The sequence below is a fragment of the Anser cygnoides genome, chromosome 2, assembly GCF_040182565.1.
Source record: "Anser cygnoides isolate HZ-2024a breed goose chromosome 2, Taihu_goose_T2T_genome, whole genome shotgun sequence".
NCBI lineage: Eukaryota > Metazoa > Chordata > Aves > Anseriformes > Anatidae > Anser > Anser cygnoides.
In genome coordinates this window covers 148,620,976-148,628,713 of record NC_089874.1, presented here as the reverse complement: position 1 = coordinate 148,628,713, position 7,738 = coordinate 148,620,976, and positions in this window count along the sequence as shown.

Here is a 7,738-nt window from a genome sequence, read left to right as displayed (position 1 = left end):
TCAGCTTCTCCTGTCCCAGAACACAGCATATTAAAGCAATTAAGAAAAGCTCTGCTCAACGCGGGGATTTTGAGGGGAAATATGAATGTAAGGATACAGCATTCCTCGATCAGAGGGGAGAAATAGCAGAGGGTAAATTAAACACAGCTGGAATGAGCATAAGAAATAGATTAATTCCACGAGATTTTTTTTTTCTTTCCGTTCTTTACAAATTATAGGAGCTAGGAAAACTAGCACTTCTTAATTCCACTTGGTATGCAACCCTTTAATCCTCTTGCCTGTCAGCCAGCATGCACTGAATTCAAGTGCAAGCCATTACTCCCACAAACCCTTAACGGGGGCACCTCCTCTCACCCCCTGCACATACCCTTCTCACCTCCCCTTGTGCTGCTGTGAGAACAAATTCCCTGGACAGGGCTCTGGAAAATATATTGGGAAATGGTATTTGCTGGTATGTGGTGATACTGGTTGAGGGCAATGAGCAATGTTAATTTGCAGCTGCACGGCCAGCCTTTCCTCCCAGTATGCTTGTCAGAGTAGGAATCATCCCCCATTTCAGAGGTTGCATGGCACCTAGCACAGCAGGGTCCTGGTCCATGGCCCAGGTGCTAATTACATGCAATATCATATACTATCAAATATTATGGTAAATAATAGTTGAGTTCGTGGATGGGGGCTTGCAAGCTGCTGCTTTGATAAGTGTTCAGGTTGGGCAGGACCAGTGAAGTCCTGAGCTTCATCTGGGTTATGGGGGAAGAGAGAAATCAGAGCAAACAGGAAAAATGCTGTAGTGCTGGCACCAGTATGGCCATATATTGCTCTCATTCCTGCTGGGCCCTAGGTAAAACGGCCAGAAAAGCCCATCACTGGTTCAGGACAGGGTAGGGCTTCACATTAATGTCTGTAGGGCCAGGACTGTGGACTAAGAAGGTCACTGAGCCCAGGGACCTGAGTCCAGAGATGTCAGGGGATGGAACTGGTGCCCAGAGTTGTCCAAATCTGCAGGAATATGCTTAAAAAGGGTGATAGATAAAAGAGCCAGGAAATGATACTGCTGGGTGCTTATTGTGGGCAATGCAAAAGCAGGAAAGGGTTGGGCTGAACAGAGGAAGCCTGTTTCCATAATGAACAAATTGGTACATTAACCAGCACTGGACAAGAAATGCAAGTTATGGCTGGCACTCGGCTCTTACCTCATATAGCTGCTGGGGCAAAAGCATAAAGGGTAACCTTCACTTTGAATCTCTTGGCTTCTCTTTACTTGTATTGCAGCCATAATATTAAGTAAATACGTGTTTTCTTCTGGGAAGATTTTTTTTTCTATCAATGACAGTTTTTTTTTTCCTCCTTATTTAATAAAATAACAGACGGTCATAAATTGCGTATCATTTACCTCAACTACATGGATGACTTTGTTGGAACTTGTCCAGTCCTCAGTGAAAGATATATTTAAGCAGGTCTAAAATACAGTGTGTATTTAAAATGAGGTGAATAATCCTTGAGGCATTTTGAAAATGGTGTTTAAGAGATGTCTGCTCACAGTGTATTTTGGTGTCTCTTCCCACCCCTCCATCCCACAGTTACAAATGCACTCAGTCTATCATAAATGTTAAACTTGGCAGGTACGGAGGCAGCCTCATGCAGGAGCACGGGATGGATGGAGGACCCTCTGTGAAGCTGGGGAGCCACATCTGCATTTCCCAGGGCTCTGATGCCTAGAAGATTATATTTTGTATCAGCTGTGCAGTATACAGGCCTTAAAGGAAAGAATTGTTGAGACTGTACTTCTGGAGTGAATAGGTATAAATGTAACATAATGTAACATGCATCACATAGATGCAACTGCTGAGTTTTGGCATACTAGTCTCTATCTCTTACACTTCACTGAGGATGCTGATTTTGTTGTTTCCTGCTCAGTATCATGGGTGCTCCAGAAGCCTTCCAGAGCAATCAGAGGAAGGTTTCCAAGACCGGCGGGAATTTAAGGGACGCTCAAAAGCATGCATTATAAACTTCAAACAAAGCTGTGCAGATAATTTAGGCTGCAGGACTGTAATTAGATAGAGGAAAATGTATGCTGTGATAAACCCAGCTGCTGTTCTCATAGCATGTGATTGATATAGCAGGCACAAGGCCAGGACCAGAAAAGGTCAAAGCTGTGGTTAAAATGCCATCTTCTAAAATGTACCAGATCTGATGTGTTTCCTCAGGACAATGACATGCTGGTTCAGATTCTCCTCTCACCTCACCCAAAGAGGCTGGGGAAGATCTGTCCCAAACAGGTTGTTTGCTGCACCAGAGAAATTTAATCAGAGAGTTTTCAGGACAGATGGGAATACTCAGAGCATGTGCATCCATCTTCTGTAATTTTTAAGCCAGTGAGTTTCAAAGTTGTTGCTATCCTTTCTTTAATGACATTTGGATAGCTGCAGTGTGTCATTTCAGAGAGCTTTCAAATACCGAGTATTGCTTATGACAGGAAGGGTGCTAATGAGTTCCTATGTGTATTCGTGTATAAGGAGGTAGTCAGAGGACTTTACCAAACAGAATGTCTACAAGCTGTGCAAAATATGGGTAAACAGAAGAGGTCCTAATGTGATGACCCATTTGCACCAGCACAAATTCTTCATAGTTCATCCAAAGGAGCCTTCTTTTGTGGCTAATATCATTGCATGGATCTCGATAAATGGCACTTCTAAAACTTGGATGTTGCAGCTCCTTTGTGACCTCTGTGATGTAACAAGGAGACCTACAAAAAGATAGATATGTCTGATAATTAAGACATTATTTAATCTACAGTCTTGTCAAGATCAGGCAAAAGCTCCATCTCTGGCAGGATATTGGTGTGAGATAAATGTAGGAGTCACAGAGAGCTCACTGAGAGACATTCAATTTGAAGATCTTATTTCTCCAGTCAGACTTACAATCATTGCCAGGTTGCAGTAAAATAGATTAAAACGAAAAGCTTGACATTTAGCATCAGACCTGAAAATGAAGTAGTCATGTGCTCTTGTCTTATCTCTGACATTGGCTTGCCTTGGCAGACTTGACATGTCATCTAGGGTGTTGATGCTTCAGTTTTGCCATGTGTAAAATGGTGATATCTATTCTCTTTCCCAAAAGGGCAAGGGGGATGCATGTTTAAGAGCTGATAAGTGTAAAATTTATAGTTGAAAAAATACACATTTAATTGTATAAAAATTCAGCGATAAATCAGTGAATTAAAAAATCTGATTGCTGAGAAACTGGGGCTGAGTGAGGCCTGTAGGTCAGCAGTGAAATATGATGGTAGGACCTTATTGCTGTTTTTAAACTCTTTTTTTCCCCTCTTCTCTCATACTTTCTTTTTTTTTTTTTTTTTTTTTTTTTTTAAAACTAAATTATATCTTAGGGTTTTGAAATAGCATCAAAGGCATAGCTGGAATGTTTATAAATAGCTGTATCTTTTCTTGAAGGTGTGGTGTCCAAGTTTATTTCAGGTTTTGAGGTAGGAAAGCGCTACAGGCCACGGGCTGTGGAAGCTGCATGGGCCTGGCTCCCTGGCCAAGCCCTTTATTTACCCTCCTTGCTTGCTCATGTACCCAGATCCTATCCCTCTAAGGCCACCCCTGTGCTGTTTTGTCCTGCTGGCTGCCAGAGGGTGCTTGTGCCAATGTCCCACCACCCTCCGAGACATCAGTGTAGGAGCTGGCTGGTCGTGGTGGCACCTCTGCCATCCATGTGTTCCTCCCCACACTCTTCCCTTTTCCTCTCCTCACTCGTTGTTGTCTTTGGGCCCTCCCTTTCCCCAGCTTTCGACACACAGACCGGGAGCGATGTCTCCCTGCTGTGCCCTCTTTCCCATTTCCTCTCCCACTGGTGTCCTTCCTCCTCCCATGAGGAGGAAAGGCCCAAAGCATGTCTTCTCCTTCTGTGGGGGCCTGCAGGCTCCGAAGCCACGTCCCCAGGGCCTACTGCTGGTGGGGCAGCCACCTCTGCGGCCTGCACGCTATCTCTGTGTCACACATGAGCGAGCTGCACGCCAAGGGGAGAAGCTGTGTCAGACAATAGGGCAGAGCCTCTCCTTTGAAGACGAGCACTGGAGAGCCATGAATATTAATCTGCAGAAAGGGCCTCGGATGCCTGGGGGCCAGTGGCTCCCTGGGGACCCATCAGGAAGAGCTCCGGGATGGCATCTCGTGGCGCAGCGGCACAGGGGACCGGCTGCTGGGAGCAAAACCCAGCACTTCTTGGCTCGGGATCCACAAAATGAACTGTAACCACCAGCCTATAAATGAGAACATCCAAACAAACAAACAGGAATAAGACCGAAGGAGAAAAAAAAATAAAAATCCAGGATGGTGCTGCTTTGACTCTGAGTCCTGTCGTCTTCTAGGACTGATGAAGCGACTGGGTGGTTCTTCAGATTCCTGTGGTCTGAACACACACCCTAGTCATCACTGAGATGAGCTCGGAAAAAAACAGTAATGAAAGAGGGCTCTGATTTATTTCCTGATAAAATAACCTTTGCTCTCAAAGGCTAACATTTCAGCTCCAGCTTGCAGAGAATGATCTTTTATTTCCATCCATCAAAGCCTACATCGTGCTGGATATCCAGAGAGTATTCTTCACACACAGCCATGTGTTGGCCAATGAAAGAAAATTACTACCTATATATATTTTTTTTCTCTGTGGGAGGAGAAAAAGGAGGGGGAATAAAGTCTGTATTAAAGACTGGAATAATTACTGTCTATTGCAAACCTGTGACTATGGTATGAGGAAAATTGCTTAAAAGTGCTGTATGAGCCAAAGTTTTTCTTCGCTGTGTAAATAATCTCTGCATTTTTTGCAGCATTTGATCTGAATCTACCAAGTAATTCCTGCTTGTTTTCACCCAGGTAGACATCTTGAGTGAGTATCCAGAGGTTTCTGCTCAGTCACTGTAGCAGACCTATGCTGGTGCATCATTTTTTTGTCCATCACAGGTGTCATTTGGGTGTGAACTAAGATCCTGCAATGTTCACTGAGACCTGTAAGAGTAAAAGTTAAGATTTCCTATTCACATGGACACTTCCACACTGCTGCAAATGGCTATGGGGAGCAGTCAGCATAAATGAGTTAAAAACGAAGGCAGATATATATTTGTGATCAAAACATTAGATGAGCTTGATACACGAAGAGCCAGAGGCACTGAAATGTGTTGTTTTCCATAAAAGAGAGCCAGATTCAGCTCGTGTTTCCAAAAGTATATGTATATATTTTTTTTTTCTTCTTTTCTGTCAGTGGGCTCTACTTGGACAGAACAAAGAGTAGAGGGTCTTGCAGTGTTTATGTGATCACCAGAAGCAGCAACATTTAACAGAAAGCCTTGATGGATGAGGGATTTGGGTTCATGTGGCTGAATGCCTTGGTTCCCCTTATGTGTGAGAGCTGTGGCTGGGACTGCAGGCTCCGATGTTAGCTCAGAGTAATGCTGGAGAAGCCAGAGGGCTTTCCCTGGGTGGTGATAATGGATTTATAGAAGGCTTGGAGTCCTCTGAGAAGGCTCATCTCACAGAGCTCCGTTTTGTGAGCTCTCAGTCTTTGGTGGGTTGGCAGAGTCTGCCACATGGATTTATTGGTGTTTACAAAGTGCTGTGAAGAGGTGGTGTTGCAGGAAGATGCTTGTGTAGGTGCAGAAAGCAGCAAGTGATTGCTTTTCTGTGAAGGTGTGTAGAGGATGCCCATGGGTGCATGCACTGTATGCCACCCAGCATGCGGGAACAAATGCATTTACATACAGGGAGCAATGAATAGAAATGAAGGGCAGGAGTGCAGAGGCCGTGATGCAAAGTCTCTGGAAGTCAGCAGTGCCTTCCTTTTTGTAAGAACATGAGCTCTGCTTTTTTCCTGGGGGTCTTACCCATTACAAGCTCACAGAGGCAATCCAGAAAGGACTGGATGGGGGGGGGGGGGGGGGGGGGGAAGAAAGGACCTTTCTGCAGATGAGTGGAGTGATCCTGCTGTGGGTCATCAGTAGGGACTGAGCCGGGGTCGCACCCCACCACTGCAGAAAGGACAAACTTTTTTCTTTGAGCTAAAACAAGTAGCTTTTCATAGTGGGTAAGCATTATAGTGATGCTTCCCGTGAGAACCAGCCACTACAAAGAGGTGAACACAGTCACCTTGCAAATGATGCAATAGGACTAAAGGTCAGCCTCCTGTGTGGGTCCCTCTAGGAACAGTCAGTGGGAGTTTTAAGGGCTGAATATCCTTACTTAACAAAGTTAAAGCTTCGATAAGGCAAGTTAATGTTGCTTTCATTATGAAACAATATAATACCTGAATGGACCATCCAGCCATTAGCATATCTGCCTTGGCTATAGGGAAACATTCATGGCCCAAAACAGGAGCTGGAAAAAAAATGCAGAATAGCCATAAAAAGTCTTAATTCCCTCATTTTCAAGTTCTGGTGTTAAGGACCTGCAGGATTATTCCCAAATTCTCATCTAACCAGTCCTCCTAGCTCTTGCATTCAGCAGTTTTCACATAGCCTGACTTTTCCTCTAAGTGTACCCTTCATCCACAAGGACCCCATAAAAAGTATTAGGCAAAGATTAAACATTATAAGCTTATAACCAGCTCATAAAATGAGTTTTAAATGCTAAGCATGAAAGGGTGAATTTGCCTAAGGGGCTGCTCAGAGCTCCATTGGCTCAGGGAAACTTGTTCCTCAGGAGACATATTTATCACTATAGTTTATTTGTATTACAAGAGGCACCACTGGAGACTGGGGACTTCACTGTGTGAAGTGCAGCTCAGTTATTCTGTAGGAATCAATTCCCACAAAATATTTTATATTAAAACTGGAAGGAGAGGACTAGGCCAGTAATAAGGGAAGGTTTTCTATCTTCATTTCATGGCTGGGGATCTGAGGCTCTGCAGAATGAAGGGTCTTTGCCCTGTGCATGGTGGTCATGTGGGAGCAAAGGTGCTCAGCCCAACCTGACAGCAAGTCCTGATCCAGATCAGTACCTGACATGCTCTTGCAGATGATTAGTACAAGGCTTGAGACCCCTGCACCATTCCCACCTCATCCCTTCCTATGGCAGACTACTTTCATGAAAAAAACTCAAATGAGGACATGGCAGCATAAAATTCCTTGCATATGTTCTCCCATCACAAAGGCAGCTGATGACTCAGACATTAGCTGGACAAGCAAAAATGCTACAGGAAGAAAATTTATTTTTTCATGGATGATTTGAGATCAAGGATGTTGGAAAAAAATCAAACTTGGAGATAGGCCTCTCTTTATAGTCCTTAATAATTGACTTGATTTTTCAGGCCTGTCAAACATTTGAGAGCTTTCCTAGAATCATTTATTTTACACCCAGCTCCTCAACAAATACTCTTCACATCCGTAGAGTTTGCAACTAAAGAAGCATTGAAAATTGCCTGTGTAAAATGTAGAGTTAAATTTTGCATTAAATTCCAAACCTTTCCTTTCCTCTAGGCCAGCTAACATTTCCTATCGTCATCTAACCAGAGTTTGTTTTCATGTCTCATTTTCCTTTTCTATTGATGTATTAGTCTGGTAGGTTGAGTTTTCTCAGAGGGAGGACTTTTGTGCAAGTTTCATTAAAAATATTTCACAATACCTCTCTAAAATGTGATCTGTTCTTTTGTGTTGACTGAAAATTGTACAGCAACTTGTTAAAGCATATTCTTTTATATTTCATCAAAACAGATATGTTTTAAATGGAAATCTCAAGTATTTTGT